The sequence below is a fragment of the Phyllobates terribilis genome, unplaced genomic scaffold (assembly GCF_046119375.1).
Source record: "Phyllobates terribilis strain yellow unplaced genomic scaffold, ASM4611937v1 Scaffold_3__8_contigs__length_932513732, whole genome shotgun sequence".
Classification (NCBI taxonomy): domain Eukaryota; kingdom Metazoa; phylum Chordata; class Amphibia; order Anura; family Dendrobatidae; genus Phyllobates; species Phyllobates terribilis.
Genome location: NW_027362763.1, coordinates 84,380,701 through 84,395,058, shown reverse-complemented (window position 1 = coordinate 84,395,058; position 14,358 = coordinate 84,380,701). Strand labels below are relative to the sequence as shown.

At 38.8% G+C, this 14,358-nt stretch overlaps 1 non-coding gene across 1 annotated transcript; it reads right to left on the bottom strand.

Annotated features, from left to right (window-relative positions):
- Positions 1-925: 925 nt before the first annotated feature.
- TRNAA-UGC (transfer RNA alanine (anticodon UGC)) lies at positions 926-997 on the bottom strand. The gene has a single exon. It is a non-coding gene; the product is annotated as a tRNA-Ala (tRNA).
- Positions 998-14,358: the final 13,361 nt, after the last annotated feature.

Sequence of the window (14,358 nt, the reverse complement as noted above, 5' to 3'; positions counted from 1 at the left end):
TACGGAAAGTATTCAGACCCCTTTAAATGTTTCACTCTTTGTTTCATTGCAGCCATTTGGTAAACTCTAAAAAGTTCATTTTTTCCTCATTAAAGTACACTCTGCACCCCATCTTGACTGAAAAAAAACTGAAATGTAGAAATTTTTGCAAAATTATTAAAAAAGAAAAACTGAAATATCACATAACGCTATGCATATTTTATCAAACCCCTCCATGGAGCTGTAGCACTAAAGCACTAGGATAGCAGGTCGCAACTATGCAGTGTGTGGTCCTTAAATGAAGGTAAAATCATAATAGAAATATGGTATCACTTTTGGGATTCTGGGATCAACGAGCGATGAGTTATCCCAGAAGTTTTTAATAAAATGTGCAGGCTAGAGCCCAGTCCCTGTGACGTCATCCCAGGGGGGTCTCTCCCTTCAGCATAAAATAGTTGGCTGGGGGGTATAGATACTATAAGCAATGGGTCATATTCGATAACGTTCAAATCAAATCCACCTATATTGAATCGTCTCAGCGATCTTATAGTAAGTCTCTTCTTTAATCCTTATTATTTGGTGTAACTATTAATGTATTGAATTGTCTCCTTTTGTAAACATTTTTGTATAGTTTTCCTAAACACTGCCTCCCATTTGGATTAAATATAAAGTCTAATCGTTCTGTTTCTTTTGTCCTGTAATCGTTCGCTTCCCAGAAGCCATACACTACCAGAATGCAGGCGTTTGGCCAGGCAAGGCCTTGTACTATATTTCAAACTCAGCCGGTGGTGGCAGCGAGTAATATTAATAATTGGGCTATTGTGAAGGTGGCAGTGACTGTACAGAGGGCATTAACATATATTCCATATGTTGGAATCCCTGATGAAATCCTGACACAGTGACAGCATGGTGAGATATAGAGTGATCTCTGTGGAATACATGACAATGGAGATGTTGGGGATTAAACCCGCGGCCTCATACATGCAAAGCATGCGCTCTACCACTGAGCTACATCCCCTGCATGTGTGTTATGCTCATATGCAAAACCCTAAGGGTATGTTCACACTTATTTGAAAGCAGAAATTTCTGCAGCATTTCCACATCTCTTGGCAGGAAAAACGCAGCGGCAAAAACGTGCTTTTTTTCCTGCATTTTTCTAGCGTTTTTAGACAGCAATAAATGACATGGAGATAGATAATGGAGATAGATTGAGTAGATAGATAGACAGATATATTGACCAACAGACGTACAGAGAGACATTTAGACATAGGAACAGACATATAGACAAATAATTGCACAACCACCCAACATATAATAACTTTGCACCCTGTGGAGCTTATCAGGCAGCTTTTAATGATTAAATAAAAAAACAAACAAAAAAAAATGACGTGGTGTATCCCCCCATGTAACCAGCAAAGTTAATTAAAGCAGACAACTGAGAGCTGATATTATCAGGCTGGGAAGGTCCCTGGTGATTGTGCATAAACATACCAGCCCGCAGCACAGCCCTCCATGTGCTCGCCGAGGTAGTCTGACTGCCATTAGGTACCGAGATGAGATCCTCAGACCTCTTGTGAGACCATATGCTGGTGAGGTTGGCCCTGGGTTCCTCCTAATGCAGGACAATGCCAGACCTCATGTGGCTGGAGTGTGTCAGCAGTTCCTGCAAGATGAAGGCATTGAAGCTATGGACTGGCCGCCCGTTCCCCAGACCTGAATCCGATTGAGCACATCTGGGACATCATGTCTCGCTCCATCCACCAACGTCACGTTGCACCACAGACTGTCCAGGAGTTGGCGGATGCTTTAGTCCAGGTCTGGGAGGAGATCCCACAGGAGACCATCCGCAACCTCATCAGGAGCATGCCCAGGCGTTGTAGGGAGGTCATACAGGCACATGGAGGCCACACACAATACTCAGCCTCATCAGGAGCATGCCCAGGCGTTGTAGGGAGGTCATACAGGCACGTGGAGGCCACACACAATACTCAGCCTCATCAGGAGCATGCCCAGGCGTTGTAGGGAGGTCATACAGGCACATGGAGGCCACACACAATACTCAGCCTCATCAGGAGCATGCCCAGGCGTTGTAGGGAGGTCATACAGGCACGTGGAGGTCACACACAATACTCAGCCTCATCAGGAGCATGCCCAGGCGTTGTAGGGAGGTCATACAGGCACGTGGAGGTCACACACAATACTCAGCCTCATCAGGAGCATGCCCAGGCGTTGTAGGGAGGTCATACAGGCACGTGGAGGTCACACACAATACTGAGCCTCATTTTGACTTGTTTTAAGGACATTACATCAGAGTTGGATCAGCCTGTAGTGTGTTATTCCACTTTAATTTTGGGGGTGACTCCAAATCCAGGCCTCCATTGGTTAATAAATGTGATTTCAATTGATGATTTTTGTGTGATTTTGTTGTCAGCACATTCAACTTTGTACAGAACAAAGTATTCAATGAGAAGATTTCATTCATTCAGATCTAGGATGTGTTATTTGAGTGCTCCCTTTATTATTTTGAGCAGTGTAAATACAGTTATATAAAAAGTTTGGGCACCCCTATTAATCTTAAGCTTAATGTTTTTTAAAAATTGGTGTTTTTGCAACAGCTATTTCATTTTGATATATGTAATAACTGTTGGACACAGTAATGTTTCTGCCTTGAAATGAGGTTTATTGTACTAACAGAAAATGTGCAATCTGCATTCAAACAAACTTTGACAGGTGCATAAGTATGGGCACCTCACCAGAAAAGTGACATTAATATTTAGTAGATCCTCCTTTTGCAAAAATAACAGCCTCTAGTCGCTTCCTGTAGCTTTTAATGAGTTCCTGGATCCTGGATGAAGGTATTTTTGACCATTCCTCTTTACGAAACAATTCCAGTTCAGTTAAGTTTGATGGTCGCTGAGCATGGACAGCCCTCTTCAAATGATCCCACAGATGTTCAATGATATTCAGGTCTGGGGACTGGGATGGCCATTCCAGAACATTGTAATTGTTCCTCTGCATGAATGCCTGAGTAGATTTGGAGCGGTGTTTTGGATCATTGTCTTGCTGAAAGATCCATCCCCTGCGTAACTTCAACTTTATCACTGATTCTTGAACATTATTGTCAAGAATCTGCTGATACTGAGTGGAATCCATGCGTCCCTCAACTTTAACAAGATTCCTGGCGCCGGCATTGGCCACACAGCCCCAAAGCATGATGGAACCTCCACCAAATTTTACTGTGGGTAGCAAGTGTTTTTCTCGGAATGCTGTGTTTTTTTGCCGCCATGCATAATGCCTTTTTGTATGACCAAACAACTCAATCTTGGTTTCATCAGTCCACAGGACCTTCTTCCAAAAAAAAAATTGGCTTCTCCAATTGTGCTTTTGCATACCTCAGCCGACTCTGTTTGTGGCGTGCTTGCAGAAACGGCTTCTTTCGCATCACTCTCCCATACAGCTTCTCCTTGTGCAAAGTGCGTTGCATAGTTGACCGATGCACAGTGACACCATCTGCAGCAAGTTGATGCTGCAGCTCTCTGGAGGTGGTCTGAGGATTGTCCTTGACTGATCTCACCATTCTTCTTCTCTGCCTTTCTGATGTTTTTCTTGGCCTGCCACTTCTGGCCTTAACAATAACTGTCCCTGTGTTGTTCCATTTCCTTACTATGTTCCTCACAGTGGAAACTGACAGGTTAAATCTCTGAGACAGCTTTTTGTATCCTTCCCCTGAACAACTATGTTGAATAATCTTTGTTTTCAGATCATTTGACAGTTGTTTTGAGGAGCCCATGATGCCACTCTTCAGAGGAGATTCAAACAGGAGAACAACTTGTAAGTGGCCACTTTAAGTAGCTTTTCTCATGATTGCATACACCTGGCTATGAAGTTCAAAGCTCAATTAGGTTACAAAACCAAAAAAAGTGTTTTAGTACGTCAGTAAAAAGTAGGTAGGAGTATTTAAAACAAGAAAATGATAAGGGTGCCCATACTTATGCACCTGTCAAATTTTGTTTGAATGCAGATTGCACATTTTCTGTTAGTACAATAAACCTCATTTCAAGGCAGAAACATTACTGTGTCCAACAGTTATTACATATATCAAACTGAAATAGCTGTTGCAAAAACACCAATTTTTATAAAACATTAAGCTTAAGATTAATAGGGGTGCCCAAACTTTTTCATATAACTGTATAAGATGGATAGGTATACACACACAGAATATCAATGACATTTACATAATGGATGGTCGTGTGATGCAAAGAATAAAGAGAGAAACAATATAAAGACAAAAGAAAGTAAGTGGGATGTGTGCAAACAATGCTCCAGAGTGTAACAGTATACAGTATGGGGGTCTGACAGTATATGGAGGTCTGACAAAGGGAGAACTAAGTGCAAAATCAAATAACAAAGTTCCTGGAATATAATTGGAGAGATTTTACTAATTTATCACAAGACATGGATGCATGCGCTCTACCACTGAGATACATCCCTTGGATGGAGACTGATAGGAGGTCACATAAGTGATGGACGATCCATGACGCCGGCGCTGCGGTTATATTTCTCCTTATTCTCATGTGACCATTCTGATACATTTCTTCTCCCTCCTTGTATTTGCTCCTCTGTTTTTGGAACTCCCATAACAATAAATAAGAAAGCCGACACGTGCGCCACCGGCTCCCACCCACTCACTATGTGCATTATCTCTGTACTGTGACCTCACTATGTGCATTATCTATGTACTGTGACCTCACTATGTGCATTATTTATGTACTGTGACCTCACTATGTGCATTATTTATGTACTGTGACCTCACTATGTGCATTATCTCTGTACTGTGACCTCACTATGTGCATTATCTCTGTACTGTGACCTCACTATGTGCATTATCTCTGTACTGTGACCTCACTATGTGCATTATTTATGTACTGTGACCTCACTATGTGCATTATCTCTGTACTGTGACCACACTATGTGCATTATCTATGTACTGTGAACTCACTATGTGTATTATCTCTGTACTGTGACATCACTATGTGTATTATCTCTGTACTGTGACCTCACTATGTGCATTATCTATGTACTGTGACCTCACTATTTGCATTATTTAGGTACTGTGACCTCACTATGTGCATTATCTCTGTACTGTGACCTCACTATGTACATTATCTATGTACTGTGACATCACTATGTGCATTATTTATGTACTGTGACCTCACTATGTGCATTATCTCTGCACTGTGACCACACTATGTGCATTATCTATGTACTGTGAACTCACTATGTGTATTATCTCTGTACTGTGACATCACTATGTGTATTATCTCTGTACTGTGACCTCACTATGTGCATTATCTATGTACTGTGACCTCACTATGTACATTATCTATGTACTGTGACATCACTATGTGCATTATCTATGTACTGTGACCTCACTATGTGTATTATCTCTCTACTGTGACCTCACTATGTGCATTATTTAGGTACTGTGACCTCACTATGTGCATTATCTCTGTACTGTGACCTCACTATGTACATTATCTATCTACTGTGACATCACTATGTGCATTATCTATGTACTCTGACCACACAATGTGCATTATCTATGTACTGTGACCTCACTATGTGCATTATCTCTGTACTGTGACCACACAATGTGCATTATCTATGTACTGTGACCTCACTATGTGCATTATCTCTGTACTGTGACTTCACTATGTGCATTATCTATGTACTGTGACATCACTATGTGCATTATCTCTGTACTGTGACATCACTGTGTTTATTATCTCTCTACTGTGACCTCACTATGTGCATTATCTCTGTAATGGGACATCACTGTGTTTATTAACTCTCTACTGTGATCTCACTATGTGCATTATCTATGTACTGTGACCTCACTAAGTGCATTATCTCTGTACTCTGACCTCACTATTTGCATTATCTCTATACTGTGACATCACTATGTGTATTATCTCTGTAATGTGACATCACTGTGTTTATTATCTCTCTACTGTGACCTCACTATGTGCATTATCTCTGTACTGTGACCTCACTATGTGCATTATCTATGTACTGTGACATCACTATGTGCATTATCTCTGTACTGTGACCACACTGTGCATTATCAATGTACTGTGACCTCACTATGTGCATTATCTATGTACTGTGACATCACTATGTGCATTATCTATGTACTGTGACATCACTATGTGTATTATCTCTGTAATGTGACATCACTGTGTTTATTATCTCTCTACTGTGACCTCACTATGTGCATTATCTCTGTACTGTGACTTCACTATGTGCATTTTCTATGTAGTGTGACCTCACTATGTGCATAATCTATGTACTGTGACCTCACTATGTGCATTATCTCGGTGCTGTGACACCACTATGTGTATTATCTCTGTAATATGACATCACTGTGTTTATTATCCCTGTACTGTGACATCACTATGTGTATTATCTCTGTACTGTGAAATCACTATGTGTATTATCCCTGTACTGTGACCTCACTATTTGCATTATCTCTGTAATGTGACATCACTGTGTTTATTATCTCTGTACTGTGACATCACTGTGCTTATTATCTCTACTGTGACATCAATATGTGTATTATCTCTGTAATGTGACTTCACTGTGTTTATTTTCTCTCAACTGTGACCTCACTATGTGCATTATCTATGTACTGTGACCTCACTATGTGCATTATCTATGTACTGTGACATCACTATGTGTATTATCTCTGTAACGTAACATAACTATATTTATTATCTCTGTAATGCGACATCACTATGTGCATTATCTCTGTACTTTGACATCACTATGTGCATTATCTATGTACTGTGACATCACTATCTGCATTATCTATGTACTGTGACATCACTATGTGCATTATCTATGTACTGTGACATCACTATGTGTATTATCTCTGTAATGTGACATCACTGTGTTTATTATTTCTCTACTGTGACCTCACTATGTGCATTATCTATGTACTGTGACATCACTATGTGCATTATCTATGTACTGTGACCTCACTATGTGCATTATCTATGTATTGTGACCTCACTATGTGCATTATCTCTGTACTGTGACCTCACTATGTGCATTATCTATGTACTGTGACATCAATATGTGCATTATCTCTGTACTGTGACCTCACTATGTGCATTATCTATGTACTGTGACCTCACTATGTGTATTATCTCTGTACTGTGACCTCACTATGTGCATTATCTCTGTACTCTGACCTCACTATGTGCATTATCTATGTACTGTGACCTCACTATGTGTATTATCTCTGTAATGTGACATCACTGTGTTTATTATCTCTGTACTGTGACCTCACTATGTGGATTATCTCTGTAATGTGACACCACTGTATTTATTATCTCTCTACTGTGACCTCACTGTGTGCATTATCTATGTACTGTGACCTTACTATGTGCATTATCTATGTACTGTGACATCACTATGTGCATTATCTCTGTACTGTGACCACACTATGTGCATTATCTATGTACTGTGACCTCACTATGTATATTATCTATGTAATGTGACATCACTATGTGCATTATCTATGTACTGTGACATCATTATTCGCATTATCTCTGTACTGTGACCACACTATGTGCATTATCTATGTACTGTGACCTCACTATGTCCATTATCTTTGTACTGTTACCTCACTATGTGCATTATCTCTGTACTGTGACATCACTATGTGCATTATCTCTGTACTGTGACATCACTGTGTTTATTATCTCTCTACTGTGACCTCACTATGTGCATTATCTCTGTACTGTGACCTCACTATGTGCATTATCTATGTACTGTGACCTCACTATGTTTATTATCTCTGTAATGTGACATCACTGTGCTTATTATCTCTGTACTGTGACCTCACTATGTAGATTATCTCTGTAATGTGACATCACTGTGTTTATTATCTCTCTACTGTGACCTCACTATGTGAATTATCTCTGTACTGTGACCTCACTATGTGCATTATCTATGTACTGTGACATCACTGTTTGCATTATCTCTGTACTGCGATTTCACTATGTGCATTATCTATGTACTGTGACCTCACTATGTGCATTATCTATGTACTGTGACCTCACTATGTGCATTATCCCTGTGCTGTGACATCACTATGTGTATTATCTCTGTAATATGACATCACTGTGTTTATTATCCCTGTACTGTGACATCACTATGTGTATTATCTCTGTAATGTGACATCACTGTGTTTATTATCCCTGTACTGTGACATCACTATGTGTATTATCTCTGTAATGTGACATTACTGTGCTTATTATCTCTACTGTGACATCAATATGTGTATTATCTCTGTAATGTGACTTCACTGTGTTTATTTTCTCACTACTATGACCTCACTATGTGCATTATCTCTGTACTGTGACCTCACTATGTGCATTATCTCTATACTCTGACCTCACTATGTGCATTATCTCTATACTCTGACCTCACTATGTGCATTATCTATGTACTGTGACCTCACTATGTGTATGATCTCTGTAATGTGACATCACTGTGTTTATTATCTCTGTACTGTGACCTCACTATGTGCATTATCTCTGTAATGGAACATCACTGTGTTTATTATCTCTCTACTGTGATCTCACTATGTGCATTATCTATGTACTGTGACCTCACTATGTGCATTATCTCTGTACTCTGACCTCACTATGTGCATTATCTATGTACTGTGACATCACTATGTGCATTATCTATGTACTGTGACATCACTATATGTATTATCTCTGTAATGTGACATCACTATGTGTATTTTCTCTGTAACGTGACATCACTGTGTTTATTATCTCTGTACTGTGACATCACTATGTCTATTATCTCTGTAATGTGACATCACTGTGTTTATTATCTCTGTACTGAAACCTCACTATGTGGATTATCTCTGTAATGTGACACCACTGTGTTTATTATTTCTCTACTGTGACCTCACTATGTGCATTATCTATGTAATGTGACCTCACTATGTGTATTATCTCTGTACTGTGACATCACTATGTGCATTATCCCTGTACTGTGACCTCACTATGTGCATTATCTATGTACTGTGACATCACTATGTGCATTATTTCTGTACTGTGACCACACTATGTGCATTATCTATGTACTGTGACCTCACTATGTGTATTATCTATCTACTGTGACATCACTATGTGCATTATCTATGTACTCTGACATGACTATGTGCATTATCTATGTACTGTGACCTCACTATGTGCATTATCTCTGTACTGTGACTTCACTATGTGCATTATCTATGTACTGTGACATCACTATGTGCATTATCTCTGTAGTGTGACATCACTGTGTTTATTATGTCTCTACTGTGACCTCACTATGTGCATTATCTATGTACTGTGACCTCACTATGTGCATTATCTCTGTAATGTGACATCACTGTGTTTATTATCTCTGTACTGTGACCTCACTATGTGTATTATCTCTGTAATGTGACATCACTGTGCTTATTATCTCTGTACTGTGACCTCACTATGTGGATTATCTCTGTAATGTGACATCACTCTGTTTATTATCTCTCTACTGTGACCTCACTATGTGCATTATCTCTGTACTGTGACCTCACTATGTGCATTATCTATGTACTGTGACATCACTATGTGCATTATCTCTGTACTGTGACCACACTGTGCATTATCAATGTACTGTGACCTCACTATGTGCATTATCTATGTACTGTGACATCACTATGTGTATTATCTATGTACTGTGACATCACTATGTGTATTATCTCTGTAATGTGACATCACTGTGTTTATTATCTCTCTACTGTGACCTCACTATGTGTATTATCTCTTTACTGTGACTTCACTATGTGCATTTTCTATGTAGTGTGACATCACTATGTGCATTATCTCTGTGCTGTGACACCACTATGTGTATTATCTCTGTAATATGACATCACTGTGTTTATTATACCTGTACTGTGACATCACTATGTGTATTATCTCTGTACTGTGACATCACTATGTGTATTATCCCTGTACTGTGACCTCACTATTTGCATTATCTCTATACTGTGACATCACTATGTGTATTATCTCTGTAATGTGACATCACTGTGTTTATTATCTCTGTACTGTGACATCACTGTGCTTATTATCTCTGTAATGTGACTTCACTGTGTTTATTTTCTCTCAACTGTGACCTCACTATGTGCATTATCTCTGCACTGTGACCTCACTATGTGCATTATCTCTGTACTGTGACCTCACTATGTGCATTATCTCTGCACTGTGACCTCACTATGTGCATTATCTATGTACTGTGACCTCACTATGTGCATTATCTATGTCCTGTGACCTCACTATGTGCATTATCTCTGTACTGTGACATCACTATATGTATTATCTCTGTACTGTGACATCACTGTATTTATTATCTCTGTAATGTGACATCACTATGTGCATTATCTCTGTACTGTGACATCACTATGTGCATTATCTCTGTACTGTGACATCACTATGTGCATTATCTATGTACTGTGACATCACTATGTGCATTATCTATGTACTGTGACATCACTATGTGCATTATCTATGCACTGTGACATCACTATGTGTATTATCTATGCACTGTGACATCACTATGTGTATTATCTCTGTAATGTGACATCACTGTGTTTATTATTTCTCTACTGTGACCTCACTATGTGCATTATCTCTGTACTGTGACATCACTATGTGCATTATCTATGTACTGTGACCTCACTATGTGCATTATCTATGTATTGTGACCTCACTATGTGCATTATCTCTGTACTGTGCCTCACTATGTGCATTATCTCTGTACTGTGACATCACTATGTGCATTATCTATGTACTGTGACATCAATATGTGCATTATCTCTGTACTGTGACCTCACTATGTGCATTATCTATGTACTGTGACCTCACAATGTGCATTATCTCTGTAATGGGACATCACTGTGTTTATTATCTCTCTACTGTGACCTAACTATGTGCATTATCTATGTACTGTGACCTCACTATGTGCATTATCTCTGTACTGTGACCTCACTATGTGCATTATCTCTGTACTCTGACCTCACTATGTGCATTATCTCTGTACTGTGACCTCACTATGTGTATTATCTCTGTAATGTGACAACACTGTGTTTATTATCTCTGTACTGTGACCTCACTATGTGCATTATCTATGTACTGTGACCTTACTATGTGCATTATCTCTGTACTGTGACCTCACTATGTGCATTATCTATGTACTGTGACATCACTATGTGCATTATCTCTGTACTGTGACCACACTATGTGCATTATCTATGTACTGTGACCTCACTATGTGTATTATCTATGTAATGTGACATCACTATGTGCATTATCTATGTACTGTGACATCATTATTCGCATTATCTCTGTACTGTGAACACACTATGTGCATTATCTATGTACTGTGACCTCACTATGTCCATTATCTCTGTACTGTTACCTCACTATGTGCATTATCTATATACTGTGACATCACTATGTGCATTATCTCTGTACTGTGACATCACTATGTGCATTATCTCTGTACTGTGACATCACTGTGTTTATTATCTCTCTACTGTGACCTCACTATGTGCATTATCTCTGTACTGTGACATCACTATGTGTATTATCTCTGTAATGGGACATCACTGTGTTTATTATCTCTCTACTGTGTCCTCACTATGTACATTATCCATATACTGTGACCTCACTATGTGCATTATCTCTGTACTGTGACCTCACTATGTGCATTATCTATGTACTGTGACCTCACTATGTTTATTATCTCTGTAATGTGACATCACTGTGCTTATTATCTCTGTACTGTGACCTCACTATGTAGATTATCTCTGTAATGTGACATCACTGTGTTTATTATCTCTCTACTGTGACCTCACTATGTGAATTATCTATGTACTGTGACCTCACTATGTGCATTATCTATGTACTGTGACATCACTGTTTGAATTATCTCTGTACTGTGATTTCACTATGTGCATTATCTATGTACTGTGACCTCACTATGTGCATTATCTATGTACTGTGACCTCACTATGTACATTATCCCTGTGCTGTGACATCAATATGTGTATTATCTCTGTAATATGACATCACTGTGTTTATTATCCCTGTACTGTGACATCACTATGTGAATTATCTCTGTAATGTGACATCACTGTGTTTATTATCTCTGTACTGTGACCTCACTATGTGCATTATCTCTGTACTGTGACCTCACTATGTGCATTATCTATGTACTGTGACGTCACTATGTGCATTATCTCTGTACTCTGACCTCACTATGTGCATTATCTATGTACTGTGACCTCACTATGTGTATTATCTCTGTAATGTGACATCACTGTGTTTATTATCTCTGTACTGATACCTCACTATGAGGATTATCTCTGTAATGTGACACCACTGTGTTTATTATTTCTCTACTGTGACCTCACTATGTGCATTATCTCTGTACTGTGACCTCACTATGTGCATTATCTATGTAATGTGACCTCACTATGTGTATTATCTCTGTACTGTGACATCACTATGTGCATTATCCCTGTACTGTGACCTCACTATGTGCATTATCTATGTACTGTGACATCACTATGTGCATTATTTCTGTACTGTGACCACACTATGTGCATTATCTATGTACTGTGACCTCACTATGTGTATTATCTATCTACTGTGACATCACTATGTGCATTATCTATGTACTCTGACATGACTATGTGCATTATCTCTGTACTGTGACCACACTATGTGCATTTTCTATGTACTGTGACCTCACTATGTGCATTATCTCTGTACTGTGACTTCACTATGTGCATTATCTATGTACTGTGACATCACTATGTGCATTATCTCTGTACTGTGACATCACTGTGTTTATTATCTCTCTACTGTGACCTCACTATGTGCATTATCTCTGTAATGGGACATCACTGTGTTTATTAACTCTCTACTGTGATCTCACTATGTGCATTATCTATGTACTGTGACCTCACTATGTGCATTATCTCTGTACTGTGACCTTACTATGTGCATTATCTCTGTACTCTGACCTCACAATGTGCATTATCTATGTGCTGTGACCTCACTATGTGCATTATCTCTGTAATGTGACATCACTGTGCTTATTATCTCTGTACTGTGACCTCACTATGTGGATTATCTCTGTAATGTGACATCACTGTGTTTATTATCTCTCTACTGTGACCTCACTATGTGCATTATCTCTGTACTGTGACCTCAATATGTGCATTATCTATGTACTGTGACATCACTATGTGTATTATCTCTGTAATGTGACATCACTGTGTTTATTATCTCTCTACTGTGACCTCACTATGTGCATTATCTCTGTACTGTGACCTCACTATGTGCATTATCTCTGTACTGTGACCTCACTATGTGCATTATCTCTGTACTGTGACTTCACTATGTGCATTTTCTATGTAGTGTGACTTCACTATGTGCATAATCTATGTACTGTGACCTCACTATGTGCATTATCTCTGTGCTGTGACACCACTATGTGTATTATCTCTGTAATATGACATCACTGTGTTTATTATCCCTGTACTGTGACATCACTATGTGTATTATCTCTGTACTGTGACATCACTATGTGTATTATCCCTGTACTGTGACCTTACTATTTGCATTATCTCTATACTGTGACATCACTATGTGTATTATCTCTGTAATGTGACATCACTGTGCTTATTATCTCTACTGTGACATCAATATGTGTATTATCTCTGTAATGTGACTTCACTGTGTTTATTTTCTCTCAACTGTGACCTCACTATGTGCATTATCTCTGCACTGTGACCTCACTATGTGCATTATCTATGTACTGTGACCTCACTATGTGCATTATCTATGTCCTGTGACCTCACTATGTGCATTATCTCTGTACTATGACATCACTATATGTATTATCTCTGTAATGTAACATCACTGTATTTATTATCTCTGTAATGTGACATCACTATGTGCATTATCTCTGTACTGTGACATCACTATGTGCATTATCTATGTACTGTGACCTCACTATGTGCATTATCTATGTACTGTGACATCACTATGTGCATTATTTCTGTACTGTGACCACACTATGTGCATTATCTATGTACTGTGACCTCACTATGTGTATTATCTATCTACTGTGACATCACTATGTGCATTATCTATGTACTCTGACATGACTATGTGCATTATCTCTGTACTGTGACCACACTATGTGCATTTTCTATGTACTGTGACCTCACTATGTGCATTATCTCTGTACTGTGACTTC